Genomic DNA, 15,287 nt, shown 5'->3' with positions numbered 1-15,287 from the left:
CAGGGCCCAACTCTGCATGAAGCTTCTGAGATCAGATGAGATCAGGCGTGGAACAGGGTGGTATGGCTGTAAGCCAAAGCTGCTGCAAAAGCCCCCTTTAAGGTGAGGCACACTATGCCATTATACTAGATAAGTAATGAATGAAATACAAAAAAAAATACTTCAAAATGAGCTACATTAAAGATAAGAGCATTAGTTAAGTAGTTAAAACAGTCAAACTTCTGTTTAAAGAACAGCTACTTTAAAGGCAATTGAATTAAATAAGCAGTAAGGGAAAGCAAAGAGTTGGTCAAACTTTGGCCACAATTAGGGCCAGTGTATTGATAAGTAGTGAAAAACTGAAAACTTACAGCACCTGGTATTCCTAGGCAGTCTCCCCATCCAAGTACTAAATCTAGGCCCAACTCTGCTAAGCTTCTTGAGATCAGACGAGATCAGGCATGAACAGGGTGGTATGGCCATGTTTCTAAAGCTGCTGCAAAAGACCCCCTATTTTAAGGGTGAGGCACACTATGCCATTATACTAGATAAGTAATGAATGAAATACAAAAAAATACTTCAAAATGAGCTACATTAAAGATAAGAGCATTAGTTAAGTAGTTAAAAACAGTCAAACTCTGTTTAAAGAACAGCTACTTTAAAGGCAATTGAATTAAATAAGCAGTAAGGGAAAGCAAAGAGCTGGTCAAACTTTGGCCACACTAAGGGCCAGTGTATTAGATAAGTAGTGAAAAAACTCAAAAACTTACAGCACCTGGTATTCCTCTAGGCAGTCTCCCATCCAAGTACTAACTAGGCCCAACTCTGCTTAGCTTCTGAGATCAGACGAGATCAGGCGTGAACAGGTGTGGTATGGCCGTGGCTAAAAGCTGCTGCAAAAAGCCCCTATTTTAAGGTGAGGCACACTAAGTGCCATTATACTAGATAAGTAATGAATGAAATACAAAAAAAAATACTTCAAAATGAGCTACATTAAAGATAAGAGCATTAGTTAAGTAGTTAAAAAAACAGTCAAACTCTGTTTAAAAGAACAGCTACTTTAAAGGCAATTGAATTAAATAAGCAGTAAGGGAAAGCAAAGAGCTGGTCAAACTTTGGCCACACTATGGGCCAGTGTATTAGATAAGTAGTGAAAACTCAAAACTTACAGCACCTGGTATTCCTAGGCAGTCTCCCCATCCAAGTACTAACTAGGCCCAACTCTGCTTAGCTTCTGAGATCAGACGAAGATCAGGCGTGAACAGGTGGTATGGCCGTAAGCGGCAAAACTGCAAAAAGCCCCTATTTTAAGGTGAGGCACACTAAGTGCCATTATACTAGATAAGTAATGAATGAAATACAAAAAAATACTTCCAAAATGAGCTACATTAAAGATAAGAGCATTAGTTAAGTAGTTAAAAACAGTCAAACTCTGCTTTAAAGAACAGCTACTTTAAAGGCAATTGAATTAAATAAGCAGTAAGGGAAAGCAAAGAGCTGGTCAAACTTTGGCCACACTAAGGGCCAGTGTATTAGATAAGTAGTGAAAAAACTCAAAAACTTACAGCACCTGGTATTCCTAGGCAGTCTCCCATCCAAGTACTAACTAGGCCCAACTCTGCTTAGCTTCTGAGATCAGATGAGATCAGGCGTGAACAGGATTGGATGGCCGTAGCGAAAAAGCTGCTGCAAAAGCCCCCTATTTTAAGGTGAGGCACACTAAGTGCCATTATACTAGATGAGTAATGAATGAAATACAAAAAAAAAAATACTTTAAAATGAGCTACATTAAAGATAAGAGCATTAGTTAAGTAGTTAAAAAACAGTCAAACTCCTGTTTAAAGAACAGCCACTTTAAAGGCAATTGAATTAAATAAGCAAGGAAAGCAAAGAGCTGGTCAAACTTTGGCCACACTAAGGGCCAGTGTATTAGATAAGTAGTGAAAAAACTCAAAACTTACAGCACCTGGTATTCCTAGGCAGTCTCCCCATCCAAGTACTAACTAGGCCCAACTCTGCTTAGCTTCTGAGATCAGACGAGATCAGGCGTGAACAGGGTGGGATGGCTGTTGGAAAAGCTGCTGCAAAAGCCCTATTTTTAGGTGAGGCACACTAAGTGCCATTATACTAGATAAGTAATGAATGAAATACAAAAAAATACTTCAAAATGAGCTACATTAAAGATAAGAGCATTAGTTAAGTAGTTAAAAACAGTCAAACTCTGTTTAAAGAACAGCCACTTTAAAGGCAATTGAATTAAATAAGCAGTAAGGGAAAGCAAAGAGCTGGTCAAACTTTGGCCACACTAAGGGCCAGTGTATTAGATAAGTAGTGAAAACTCAAAACTAACAGCACCTGGTATTCCCTAGGCAGTCTCCCATCCAAGTACTAACTAGGCCCAACTCTGCTTAGCTTCTGAGATCAGACGAGATCAGGCGTGAACAGGGTGGTATGGCCGTAAGCGAAAGCTGCTGCAAAAAGCCCCTATTTTAAGGTGAGGCACACTAAGTGCCATTATACTAAATAAGTAATGAATGAAATACAAAAAAATACTTCAAAATGAGCTACATTAAAGATAAGAGCATTAGTTAAGTAGTTAAAAACAGTCAAACTCTGTTTTAAAGAACAGCTACTTTTAAAGGCAATTGAATTAAATAAGCAGATGGGAAAGCAAAGAGCTGGTCAAACTTTGGCCACACTAAGGGCCAGTGTATTAGATAAGTAGTGAAAAACTCAAAAACTTACAGCACCTGGTATTCCTAGGCAGTCTCCCATCCAAGTACTAACTAGGCCCAACTCTGCTAAGCTTCTGAGATCAGACGAGATCAGGCGTGAACAGGGTGGGATGGCCGTGTAGCTAAAGCTGCTGCAAAAAGCCCCTATTTTAAGGTGAGGCACACTAAGTGTCATTATACTAGATAAGTAATGAATGAAATACAAAAAATACTTCAAAATGAGCTACATTAAAGATAAGAGCATTAGTTAAGTAGTTAAAAACAGTCAAACCTCTGTTTAAAGAACAGCTACTTTAAAGGCAATTGAATTAAATAAGCAGTAAGGGAAAGCAAGAGCTGGTCAAACTTTGGCCACACACTAAGGGCCAGTGTATTAGATAAGTAGTGAAAAACTCAAAACTTACAGCACCTGGTATTCCTAGGCAGTCTCCCATCCAAGTACTAACTAGGGCCCAACTCTGCTTAGCTTCTGAGATCAGACGAGATCAGGCGTGAACAGGGTGGTATGGCCCGTAAGCAAAAAGCTGCTGCAAAAGCCCCTATTTTAAGGTGAGGCACACTAGGAGTGCCATTATACTAGATAAGTAATGAATGAAATACAAAAAAATACTTCAAAATGAGCTACATTAAAGATAAGAGCATTAGTTAAGTAGTTAAAAACAGTCAAACTCTGTTTAAAGAACAGCTACTTTAAAGGCAATTGAATTAAATAAGCAGTAAGGGAAAGCAAAGAGCTGGTCAAACTTTGGCCACACTAAGGGCCAGTGTATTAGATAAGTAGTGAAAAAAAACTCAAAAAACTTACAGCACCTGGTATTCCCAGGGCAGTCTCCCATCCAAGTACTAACTAGGCCCAACTCTGCTTAGCTTCTGAGATCAGACGAGATCAGGCGTGAACAGGGTGGTATGGCGTGGCGAAAGCTGCTGCAAAAAGCCCCTATTTAAGGTGAGGCACACTAAGTGCCATTATACTAGATAAGTAATGAATGAAATACAAAAATACTTCAAAATGAGCTACATTAAAGATAAGAGCATTAGTTAAGTAGTTAAAAACAGTCAAACTATCTTTAAAGAACAGCTACTTTAAAGGCAATTGAATTAAATAAGCAGTAAGGGAAAGCAAAGAGCTGGTCAAACTTTGGCCACACTAAGGGCCAGTGTATTAGATAAGTAGTGAAAAATCTCAAAAACTTACAGCACCTGGTATTCCTAGGCAGTCTCCATCCAAGTACTAACTAGGCCCAACTCTCTGCTTAGCTTCTGAGATCAGACGAGATCAGGCGTGAACAGGGTGGTATGTCCGTAGGCTAAAGCTGCTGCAAAAGCCCTATTTTAAGGTGAGGCACAGTAAGTGCCATTATACTAAATAAGTAATGAATGAAATACAAAAAAATACTTCAAAATGAGCTACATTAAAGATAAGAGCATTAGTTAAGTAGTTAAAAACAGTCAAACTCTGTTTAAAGAACAGCTACTTTAAAGGCAATTGAATTAAATAAGCAGTAAGGGAAAGCAAAGAGCTGGTCAAACTTTGGCCACACTAAAGGCCAGTGTATTAGATAAGTAGTGAAAAACTCAAAGACTTACAGCACCTGGTATTCCTAGGCAGTCTCCCATCCAAGTACTAACTAGGCCCAACTCTGCTTAGCTTCTGAGATCAGACGAGATCAGGGCGTGAACAGGTATGGCCGTAAGCGTAAAGCTGCTGCAAAAAGCCCCTATTTTAAGGTGTGAGGCACACTAAGTGTCATTATACTAGATAAGTAATGAATGAAATACAAAAAAATACTTCAAAATGAGCTACATTAAAGATAAGAGCATTAGTTAAGTAGTTAAAACAGTCAAACTCTGTTTAAAGAACAGCTACTTTAAAGGCAATTGAATTAAATAAGCAGTAAGGGAAAGCAAAGAGCTGGTCAAACTTTGGGCCACACTAAGGGCCAGTGTATTAGATAAGTAGTGAAAAAACTCAAAACTTACAGCACCTGGTATTCCTAGGCAGTCTCCCATCCAAGTACTAACTAGGCCCAACTCTGCTTAGCTTCTGAGATCAGACGAGATCAGGCGTGAACAGGGTGGTATGGCCGTAAGCAAAAACTGCTGCAAAAAGCCCCCTATTTTAAGGTGAGGCACACTAAGTGCCATTATACTAGATAAGTAATGAATGAAATACAAAAAAAATACTTCAAAATGAGCTACATTAAAGATAAGAGCATTAGTTAAGTAGTTAAAAACAGTCAAACTCTGTTTAAAGAACAGCTACTTTAAAGGCAATTGAATTAAATAAGCAGTAAGGGAAAGCAAAGAGCTGGTCAAACTTTGGCCACACTAAGGGCCAGTGTATTAGATAAGTAGTGAAAAAACTCAAAAACTTACAGCACCTGGTATTCCTAGGCAGTCTCCCATCCAAGTACTAACTAGGCCCAACTCTGCTTAGCTTCTGAGATCAGACGAGATCAGGCGTGAACAGGGTGGGATGGCCGTGTAGCTGGAAGCTGCTGCAAAAAGCCCCTATTTTAAGGTGAGGCACACTAAGTGCCATTATACTAGATAAGTAATGAATGAAATACAAAAAATACTTCAAAATGAGCTACATTAAAGATAAGAGCATTAGTTAAGTAGTTAAAAAACAGTCAAACTCTGTTTAAAGAACAGCTACTTTAAAGGCAAATTGAATTAAATAAGCAGTAAGGGAAAGCAAAGAGCTGGTCAAACTTTGGCCACACTAAGGGCCAGTGTATTAGATAAGTAGTGAAAAACTCAAAACTTACAGCACCTGATATTCCTAGGCAGTCTCCCATCCAAGTACTAACTAGGCCCAACTCTGCTTAGCTTCTGAGATCAGACGAGATCAGGCGTGAACAGGGTGGTATGTCCGTAAGCAAAGCTGCTGCAAAAGCCCCTATTTTAAGGTGAGGCACAGTAAGTGCCATTATACTAAATAAGTAATGAATGAAATACAAAAAAATACTTCAAAATGAGCTACATTAAAGATAAGAGCATTAGTTAAGTAGTTAAAAACAGTCAAACTCTGTTTAAAGAACAGCTACTTTAAAGGCAATTGAATTAAATAAGCAGTAAGGGAAAGCAAAGAGCTGGTCAAACTTTGGCCACACTAAGGGCCAGTGTATTAGATAAGTAGTGAAAAACTCAAAGACTTACAGCACCTGGTATTCCTAGGCAGTCTCCCATCCAAGTACTAACTAGGCCCAACTCTGCTTAGCTTCTGAGATCAGACGAGATCAGGCGTGAACAGGGTGGGATGGCCGTGTAAGCGAAAGCTGCTGCAAAAGCCCCTATTTTAAGGTGAGGCACACTAAGTGTCATTATACTAGATAAGTAATGAATGAAATACAAAAAAATACTTCAAAATGAGCTACATTAAAGATAAGAGCATTAGTTAAGTAGTTAAAAACAGTCAAACTCTGTTTAAAGAACAGCTACTTTAAAGGCAATTGAATTAAATAAGCAGTAAGGGAAAGCAAAGAGCTGGTCAAACTTTGGCCACACTAAGGGCCAGTGTATTAGATAAGTAGTGAAAAACTCAAAAACTTACAGCACCTGGTATTCCTAGGCAGTCTCCCATCCAAGTACTAACTAGGCCCAACTCTGCTTAGCTTCTGAGATCAGACGAGATCAGGCGTGAACAGGGTGGTATGGCCGTAAGCAAAAGCTGCTGCAAAAAGCCCCTATTTTAAGGTGAGGCACACTATGCCATTATACTAGATAAGTAATGAATGAAATACAAAAATACTTCAAAATGAGCTACATTAAAGATAAGAGCATTAGTTAAGTAGTTAAAAACAGTCAAACTCTGTTTAAAGAACAGCTACTTTAAAGGCAATTGAATTAAATAAGCAGTAAGGGAAAGCAAAGAGCTGGTCAAACTTTGGCCACACTAAGGGCCAGTGTATTAGATAAGCAGTGAAAAACTCAAAAACTTACAGCACCTGGTATTCCTAGGCAGTCTCCATCCAAGTACTAACTAGGCCCAACTCTGCTTAGCTTCTGAGATCAGACGAGATCAGGCGTGAACAGGGTGGTATGTCCGTAAGCAAAGCTGCTGCAAAAAGCCCCTATTTTAAGGTGAGGCACACTAAGTGCCATTATACTAGATAAGTAATGAATGAAATACAAAAAAATACTTCAAAATGAGCTACATTAAAGATAAGAGCATTAGTTAAGTAGTTAAAAACAGTCAAACTCTGTTTAAAGAACAGCTACTTTAAAGGCAATTGAATTAAATAAGCAGTAAGGAAAGCAAAGAGCTGGTCAAACTTTGGCCACACTAAGGGCCAGTGTATTAGATAAGTAGTGAAAAAACTCAAAAACTTACAGCACCTGGTATTCCTAGGCAGTCTCCCATCCAAGTACTAACTAGGCCTAACTCTGCTTAGCTTCTGAGATCAGACGAGATCAGGCGTGAACAGGGTGGTATGGCCGTGAGCGAAAGCTGCTGCAAAAAGCCCCTATTTTAAGGTGAGGCACACTAAGTGCCATTATACTAGATAAGTAATGAATGAAATACAAAAAATACTTCAAAATGAGCTACATTAAAGATAAGAGCATTAGTTAAGTAGTTAAAAACAGTCAAACTATCTTTAAAGAACAGCTACTTTTAAAGGCAATTGAATTAAATAAGCAGTAAGGGAAAGCAAAGAGCTGGTCAAACTTTGGCCACACTAAGGGCCAGTGTATTAGATAAGTAGTGAAAAAACTCAAAACTTACAGCACCTGGTATTCCTAGGCAGTCTCCAATCCAAGTACTAACTAGGCCCAACTCTGCTTAGCTTCTGAGATCAGACGAGATCAGGCGTGAACAGGGTGGGATGGCCGTAAGCTAAAGCTGTTGCAAAAGCCCTATTTTAAGGTGAGAGGCACACTAAGTGTCATTATACTAGATAAGTAATGAATGAAATACAAAAAAATACTTCAAAATGAGCTACATTAAAGATAAGAGCATTAGTTAAGTAGTTAAAAACAGTCAAACTCTGTTTAAAGAACAGCTACTTTAAAGGCAATTGAATTAAATAAGCAGTAAGTCAAGGCAAGGCAAGTTTATTTATATAGCACATTTCATACACAATGGTAATTCAAAGTGCTTTCTTACAAAAGAGGAAATAAAATAATTACAAGATTTAAATGACAATAAAAGAAATTAAAATAAAATAAAAACACTGATTTAAGATAAATTGAATTTAAAGCAAAAAGAGATTGATTTAAAACAGTTTAAAATAAAAAAGAAGCAAAGTAGCACAGTTCGGACGCAGCACAGTGCTCATTCTGTAAATGCACAACTAAACAGATGAGTTTTGAGTCTGGATTTAAAAGTGACTAATGTTTCAGCACATCTGATCTCTTCAGGAAGCTGGTTCCAGATGCGAGCAGCATAATAACTAAAAGCAGATTCTCCTTGTTTGGTGTGAACCTTTGGTATTTCTAACTGACTTGATCCTAGTGATCTGAGTGGTCTGTTAGGTGTATAAATAGTGATCATATCTGCAATGCATTTAGGTCCTAGTCCATTGAGTGATTTATAAACGAGTAAAAGTGCTTTAAAATCAATTTAAATGTCACTGGAAGCCAGTGTAAGGACCTGAGGATTGGTGTGATGTGCTTTGATTTTCTGGTTCGAGTCAGATCCTGGCAGCAGCGTTCTGGATGAGCTGCAGCTGTCTGATGGTCTTTTTGGGAAGGCCAGTGAGGAGACCATTACAATAGTCCACCCTGCTGGTGATGAAGGCATGGACTAGTTTCTCCAGGTCTTGCCTGGGCACAAAGCATCTTATTCTTGCAATATTTTTTTAGGTGATAGTACGCTGATTTAGTCACTGCTTTGACATGACAGCTGAAACTAAGGTCGGTCTCTAGAATCACACCAAGATTCTTGACTTGCCTTTTGGTTGTTTGACCCTTGAGTTAAGGTATGCATTCACCTTGTGAACTTCATCTTTATTTCCAAATGCAATGACCTCAGTTTTCTCCTTGTTTAACTGAAGAAAATTTTGGCACATCCAACTGTTGATTTCATCAATGCATTGGCAGAGTGATTCAATGGGGCTGTAGTCATTTGGAGATAAAGCTAGGTAAATCTGTGTGTCGTCAGCATAGCTGTGATAGGCAATTTGATTCTTTCTCATTATTTGACTTAGTGGGAGCATATACAGGCTAAACAAGAGCGGCGCAAGAATTGAGCCTTGTGGGACTCGCATGTCATGGACGTCCACTTAGACCTATGCTCTCCTATACTCACATAATAACCCTCCTCTAAATATGACCTGAACCAGTTTAGAGCCGTTCCAGAAAGCCCGACCCAGTTTTCCAGTCTGTCTAGAAGAATGTTATGATCGACAGTGTCAAACGCAGCACTAAGATCTAGTAGTACCAGCACTGATATTTTACCAGAATCAGAGTTTAAGCGAATATCATTTATTATCTTAACTAACGCTGTCTCTGTGCTGTGGTGCGGTCTGAAACCAGATTGAAAATTATCCAGATAACCATTTGAGTTCAAGTAGCTGTTCAGCTGATTCAGAACTACCTTTTCAATGATCTTGCTCTATGACCGGAAGATTTGATATCGGTCTATAGTTACTCAATATACTGTTATCAAGATTTCTTTTTTCAGGAGGGGCTTAACAACCGCAGTTTTCAGGCGCTTGGAAACCCAGAAAGAAGTGATGTGTTCACCACTTCTAAGATGTCAGCTTTTAAACAGTCAAACACGCTTTTAAGAAAGGATGTGGGAGTGTGTCAAGACAGCAGGTTGAGGATTTTAGGTGCTGTATTACTTCCTCCAAAGTTTTATATCAATTGCTTCAAGAACACACATAGTGACTCCTTTTTGAGATTGTGGTTGAATCTGACATATCTCTACATCATCTGATGTTTTAATTGCCTTTCTGATATTTTCGATCTTCTCAGAAAAGAATGAGGCAAACCCATTGCATTTGCTGTCAGAAAGCATTTCACTGGGAATCTGACTTGGGGGGTTTGTCAGTCTCTCAACCGTAGCAAAAAGAGTGCGGGTGTTGTTCAGGTTACTATTTATAAGGTTTGAGAAAAACTTCTGTCGTGCTGTGGCTAATTCCACATTAAAAGCATGCAGGCTGTCTTTATAGATGCTATAGTGGATTTCAAGTTTTGTCTTCCGCCACGCCCGCTCAGCCTTTCTGCATTGCCTTTTCATGATCTGCACTGCTGTTGATTTTCTCCAACATGACTTTTGTCTGCCAGTCTTCTTACTGACTTTCACAGGTGCAATGTCATCCATGACATTCTTAACTTTTGAGTCAAAGGACTCTAGGAGAAGATCAACGTAGTCGGCAGAAATGCTTGGCATTGAAGAAACAGCCTTCATAAATAGCACACTTGTGTTCTCATTAATGCATCTCTTTCTGACAGTGACAGATCTGGATTCAGTGGTAGCAGAGATCAATATATCAAAGAAAATACAGAAGTGATCAGACAGTGCTACATCCTTGATAACAATGGACTAAAGCTGTAAACCCTTACTAATGAGTAAATCTAGCGTGTGCCCATGGTGATGTGTAGGTCCATGCACATGCTGAATCAGCTCAAAAGTGTTTAAAACGGTTACAAATTCTTTTGTAGTTTTGATTTCTGCATTTTCTATGTGGATATTAAAATCCCCTGCAATCACAAAACAGTCAAATTCTGAACAAATCATTGATAACAATTCTGTGAACTCTTCAACAAAGGCTGGAGAATATTTTGGAGGCCTGTAAATAATGATAAACAGGATGCGTGAGCACCTTTCAACACAATCCCTAGATATTCAAAATGACAAGTACTGACCAAATGACACTTGTCTGCACTGAAAGACATCTTTAAAGAGAGCAGTAACTCCCACCCCTCTCTTTGTCAACTCTGCAAACATTCATATAAGTGAAGTTGGGAGGGGCTGTTTCATTGAGCACTGTTGCACTGCAGCTTTCTTTCAAGCCATGTTTCATTTAGAAACATAAAATCTAGATTGTTTGTAATTATTAAATCATTGATCACAAATGATTTGTTTTTAGTGATCGAACATTTAATAATGCTAGCTTGATGGTAGTACTTTTTGTTTCTATAGAAGTCTGAGTTTGTTGTCTAATGGGCCGCAGATTAGATTTGTCAGTTGTACGCCTTGAGAAGGCCTTAGACTTTCTATCCTGTAATAAGACGGAGATAGTGAGAGATTACACTGGGTTCCCGCTTGTTTTCCAAACATCCCTGGAAGTTTTTGCTGTAGTCGCTGGGGACCAAACACATCACTGAGAGCTGTTATCAGTTGTTTTTGCTTTACCAGCTGCAGATGGAGGAGGGATGGCCTGGCGTGTCGCAGCGGCCAAGAGCTCTCGCTGGAGGAGGGCGAGCTGGGCCCAGCGGCCTTGGAGGCGTGTGGTGCCCGCCGCTTTGTAGTTGATAACTGGGGCTCGCAGCAAAGGAGTGGGAGAGTCTGGTTTTAGCCACCAGTTCTCTCCATTTTTTGTGAGAAGCTGAGAAGTGGCGATGCTTGAGAGAGGGATAATGTCTCTGGTAAACAGAGCATTGGTGTTTCCGTGGCAGAATTATGCTGTCCTGGCTTCCCTGGCTGATTACCAGAGAGTCGCCCTTCGGCTCTGAGTCCTGGAGCCGCTTGTTGCGTCACATTGTGTCTGTGATGGGCTCTGCGGGCAGGGCTCAACTGTGATAGTGTCCACAGACAGTGCTTGTTGTGGCTCTGTGGTGTTTTCAGTGTCCTTGTGGGATGTGGCGACCAGATGATGACTCTGAGGCTGATATGAAGTCCTGTCGCCATCCATACTTTGTCCAGGTGTGTGTGTGCCATTCATGTTGAGTGGACTGGCACACTCTGCTGATGGATGACGGAGTGAAAAATAGATGTTGTCCTTTAACACTCTCGCACTGTTTGTTTGGGTGAAGGCCATCCAGTTTAAACAGTTGTCTGTGTCCCCAGAACAGATTGAAGTTGTCGGCGAAGTTGACTCCTTTTTGACTGCAGGTTCTTTGTAGCCAAGTATTCAGTCCAAGCAACCGTGGAAAACATGTTTGTTCCTCTTGCTGGGAGTGGTCCACTGATGAACGACTGACTTCAACTCTTTGAAGTGTTTCGATAAGTTCACTGAAGTCCTCTTCAGGAGTTCTGATTGCTCCTTACGCACGTCATTCTTCCCACATGGATGATGACTCGCTTTGCAGTCTTGTGCTTCATTAGAACGTTCTGAAGTCCATAGTTTACATCAGAGACGGCCGCTTGAGGAAAGCAGCATGAAGTTGTCGCTCTGCTCCTGACGCTTGATAATGGAGTCTCCGACTATCAGAGTTCTGGCCTGCTTCTTCAGTGATCTGAACGCCATTGTCTGCTCCTGACCTGAGCGCCTGTTTGTAGCGGTGTTAGCTGCAACTGGCTGATATGACTCCTGCTCAGTCACTTTCGGGATTCTCACCCAAATTCGTTAAAGATTCAAATCTGTTCTCGAGCTGTACAGGGGGTGGTAAAATACCAGTTTTTCCAAGCCTTCTCATGGCCATGTCTGGGGTAGATGATGCCACAGCGGCAATATGAGATACTCGTGGACAGTCTGATGTCTCGAGTGCCTTTGGGTCTCGCTTCTCCCTGTCTTTGCCACTGATTTGTGTGTTGATCAGCTTTAGCTTGATTCGCACATTTGTATACTGTCGAGATTGATTCGATTCACAGGACTCACCGGCTGTGGGCTGAGGGGGTCCGTGATGATCTGCTGTGTGATCTGCTTGTTTTGGGAGTCCAGCAAGTAACTTTAGTTTCAAGAGCCACAACCTTTGTAGCAGTCTGTGGCAGTTTGTGCAGCAAGTAGATTCCAGAAGAGGCATTTTCTTTCTTGTTTGTTGAAAATAGGAAGCTGTGTTTTCCCGTCTCCGGAATGTAAGCTGCAGCAGCGGAGGCAGATAATCTAGTTCTTCGTAGTAGCTATTATTGCAATCCCGAAAGTTTTTTGCCAAATATGTGTTGTTTGAGCACTGTGCTATATGCTGAAGTTAAACTTAGTAAAATCAGAAAAAGTAGATAAAAGTAGATAAAAAGAAGCAAAGCGCTGGAGCAGTAAGCAAGAGCGTCCGAACAGTCGCAAAGCCGGAAGCAGAGCTCTTTGCTTTCCCTTACTGCTTTTTTTAATTCAATTGCCTTTAAAGTAGCTGTTCTTTAAACAGAGTTTGACTGTTTTTAACTACTTAACTAATGCTTTCAGTAAGGGAAAGCAAAGAGCTGGTCAAACTTTGGCCACACAAGGGCCAGTGTATTAGATAAGTAGTGAAAAAACTCAAAAACTTACAGCACCTGGTATTCCTAGGCAGTCTCCCATCCAAGTACTAACTAGGCCCAACTCTGCTTAGCTTCTGAGATCAGACGAGCGTGAACAGGGTGGTATGGCCACAAGCGAAAGCTGCTGCAAAAAGCCCCCTATTTTAAGGTGAGGCACACTAAGTGCCATTATACTAGATAAGTAATGAATGAAATACAAAAAATACTTCAAAATGAGCTACATTAAAGATAAGAGCATTAGTTAAGTAGTTAAAAACAGTCAAACTCTGTTTAAAGAACAGCTACTTTAAAGGCAATTGAATTAAATAAGCAGTAAGGGAAAGCAAAGAGCTGGTCAAACTTTGGCCACACTAAGGGGCCAGTGTATTAGATAAGTAGTGAAAAAACTCAAATACTTACAGCACCTGGTATTCCTAGGCAGTCTCCCATCCAAGTACTAACTAGGCCCAACTCTGCTTAGCTTCTGAGATCAGACGAGATCAGGCGTGAACAGGGTGGTGTGGCCGTAAGCCAAAGCTGCTGCGAAAAGCCCCTATTTTAGGTGAGGCACACTAAGTGCAATTATACTAGAAAAGTAATGAATGAAATACAAAAAAATACTTCAAAATGAGCTACATTAAAGATAAGAGCATTAGTTAAGTAGTTAAAAACAGTCAAACTCTGTTTAAAGAACAGCTACTTTAAAGGCAATTGAATTAAATAAGCAGTAAGGGAAAGCAAAGAGCTGGTCAAACTTTGGCCACACTAAGGGCCAGTGTATTAGATAAGTAGTGAAAAACTCAAAACTTACAGCACCTGGTATTCCTAGGCAGTCTCCCATCCAAGTACTAACTAGGCCCAACTCTGCTTAGCTTCTGAGATCTGACGAGATCAGGCGTGAACAGGGTGGTATGGCCGTAAGCGTAAAGCTGCTGCAAAAGCCCCTATTTTAAGGTGAGGTACACTAAGTGCCATTATACTAGATAAGTAATGAATGAAATACAAAAAAATACTTCAAAATGAGCTACATTAAAGATAAGAGCATTAGTTAAGTAGTTAAAAACAGTCAAACTCTGTTTAAAGAACAGCTACTTTAAAGGCAATTGAATTAAATAAGCAGTAAGGGAAAGCAAAGAGCTGGTCAAACTTTGGCCACACTAAGGGCCAGTGTATTAGATAAGTAGTGAAAAAACTCAAAAACTTACAGCACCTGGTATTCCTAGGCAGTCTCCCATCCAAGTACTAACTAGGCCCAACTCTGCTTAGCTTCTGAGATCAGACGAGATCAGGCGTGAACAGGGTGGTATGGCCGTAAGCTAAAGCTGCTGCAAAAGCCCCCTATTTTAAGGTGAGGCACACTAAGTGCCATTATACTAGATAAGTAATGAATGAAATACAAAAAAACTTCAAAATGAGCTACATTAAAGATAAGAGCATTAGTTAAGTAGTTAAAACAGTCAAACTCTGTTTAAAGAACAGCTACTTTAAAGGCAATTGAATTAAATAAGCAGTAAGGGAAAGCAAAGAGCTGGTCAAACTTGGCCACACTAAGGGCCAGTGTATTAGATAAGTAGTGAAAAACTCAAAAACTTACAGCACCTGGTGCATTCCTAGGCAGTCTCCATCCAAGTACTAACTAGGCCCAACTCTGCTTAGCTTCTGAGATCAGACGAGATCAGGCGTGAACAGGGTGGTATGGCCGTAAGCGAAAAGCTGCCGCAAAAGCCCCTATTTTAAGGTGAGGCACACTAAGTGCCATTATACTAGATAAGTAATGAATGAAATACAAAAAAATACTTCAAAATGAGCTACATTAAAGATAAGAGCATTAGTTAAGTAGTTAAAAACAGTCAAACTCTGTTTAAAGAACAGCTACTTTAAGGCAATTGAATTAAATAAGCAGTAAGGGGAAAGCAAAGAGCTGGTCAAACTTTGGGCCACACTAAGGGCCAGTGTATTAGATAAGTAGTGAAAAACTCAAAACTTACAGCACCTGGTATTCTAGGCAGTCTCCCATCCAAGTACTAACTAGGCCCCAACTCTGCTTAGCTTCTGAGATCAGACGAGATCAGGCGTGAACAGGGTGGTATGGCCGCAAGCGAAAAGCTGCTGCAAAAAGCCCCTATTTTAAGGTGAGGCACACTAAGTGCCATTATACTAGATAAGTAATGAATGAAATACAAAAAAATACTTTAAAATGAGCTACATTAAAGATAAGAGCATTAGTTAAGTAGTTAAAAACAGTCAAACTCTGTTTAAAGAACAGCTACTTTAAAACAATTGATCAA

At 40.0% G+C, this 15,287-nt stretch overlaps 4 non-coding genes and 19 pseudogenes across 4 annotated transcripts; all 23 read right to left on the bottom strand.

Moving 5' to 3' along the window:
• Positions 1–742: 742 nt before the first annotated feature.
• LOC122338691 lies at positions 743–864 on the bottom strand (annotated as a pseudogene).
• A 277-nt stretch (positions 865–1,141) lies between these two features.
• LOC122338682 lies at positions 1,142–1,261 on the bottom strand (annotated as a pseudogene).
• A 276-nt stretch (positions 1,262–1,537) lies between these two features.
• Positions 1,538–1,656, bottom strand: LOC122338679 (annotated as a pseudogene).
• A 277-nt stretch (positions 1,657–1,933) lies between these two features.
• On the bottom strand, positions 1,934–2,053 carry LOC122338675 (annotated as a pseudogene).
• Positions 2,054–2,322: 269 nt separating this feature from the next.
• On the bottom strand, positions 2,323–2,442 carry LOC122338729 (annotated as a pseudogene).
• A 275-nt stretch (positions 2,443–2,717) lies between these two features.
• Positions 2,718–2,836, bottom strand: LOC122338678 (annotated as a pseudogene).
• Positions 2,837–3,111: 275 nt separating this feature from the next.
• Positions 3,112–3,232, bottom strand: LOC122338659 (annotated as a pseudogene).
• A 280-nt stretch (positions 3,233–3,512) lies between these two features.
• Positions 3,513–3,636, bottom strand: LOC122338685 (annotated as a pseudogene).
• Positions 3,637–3,902: 266 nt separating this feature from the next.
• On the bottom strand, positions 3,903–4,022 carry LOC122338687 (annotated as a pseudogene).
• Positions 4,023–4,294: 272 nt separating this feature from the next.
• On the bottom strand, positions 4,295–4,410 carry LOC122338676 (annotated as a pseudogene).
• Positions 4,411–4,687: 277 nt separating this feature from the next.
• On the bottom strand, positions 4,688–4,806 carry LOC122338723. The gene has a single exon (XR_006249848.1). It is a non-coding gene; the product is annotated as a 5S ribosomal RNA (ribosomal RNA).
• A 277-nt stretch (positions 4,807–5,083) lies between these two features.
• On the bottom strand, positions 5,084–5,202 carry LOC122338671 (annotated as a pseudogene).
• A 276-nt stretch (positions 5,203–5,478) lies between these two features.
• LOC122338722 lies at positions 5,479–5,597 on the bottom strand (annotated as a pseudogene).
• Positions 5,598–5,869: 272 nt separating this feature from the next.
• Positions 5,870–5,988, bottom strand: LOC122338662 (annotated as a pseudogene).
• A 275-nt stretch (positions 5,989–6,263) lies between these two features.
• On the bottom strand, positions 6,264–6,382 carry LOC122338712. Its single transcript, XR_006249847.1, has one exon. It is a non-coding gene; the product is annotated as a 5S ribosomal RNA (ribosomal RNA).
• Positions 6,383–6,652: 270 nt separating this feature from the next.
• LOC122338657 lies at positions 6,653–6,770 on the bottom strand (annotated as a pseudogene).
• A 273-nt stretch (positions 6,771–7,043) lies between these two features.
• On the bottom strand, positions 7,044–7,162 carry LOC122338730 (annotated as a pseudogene).
• A 274-nt stretch (positions 7,163–7,436) lies between these two features.
• LOC122338718 lies at positions 7,437–7,555 on the bottom strand (annotated as a pseudogene).
• Positions 7,556–13,412: 5,857 nt separating this feature from the next.
• On the bottom strand, positions 13,413–13,531 carry LOC122338709 (annotated as a pseudogene).
• A 272-nt stretch (positions 13,532–13,803) lies between these two features.
• On the bottom strand, positions 13,804–13,922 carry LOC122338651. Its single transcript, XR_006249837.1, has one exon. It is a non-coding gene; the product is annotated as a 5S ribosomal RNA (ribosomal RNA).
• A 275-nt stretch (positions 13,923–14,197) lies between these two features.
• LOC122338701 lies at positions 14,198–14,316 on the bottom strand. Its single transcript, XR_006249846.1, has one exon. It is a non-coding gene; the product is annotated as a 5S ribosomal RNA (ribosomal RNA).
• A 270-nt stretch (positions 14,317–14,586) lies between these two features.
• On the bottom strand, positions 14,587–14,706 carry LOC122338663 (annotated as a pseudogene).
• A 274-nt stretch (positions 14,707–14,980) lies between these two features.
• Positions 14,981–15,099, bottom strand: LOC122338668 (annotated as a pseudogene).
• Between the last annotated feature and the right edge of the window lie 188 nt (positions 15,100–15,287).

The sequence above is a fragment of the Puntigrus tetrazona genome, unplaced genomic scaffold, assembly GCF_018831695.1.
Source record: "Puntigrus tetrazona isolate hp1 unplaced genomic scaffold, ASM1883169v1 S000000987, whole genome shotgun sequence".
In the NCBI taxonomy this organism is placed as follows: Eukaryota; Metazoa; Chordata; class Actinopteri; order Cypriniformes; family Cyprinidae; genus Puntigrus; species Puntigrus tetrazona.
Note: the sequence above shows the minus strand (reverse complement) of the source record. Positions and strands in the feature narration are given on the sequence as shown.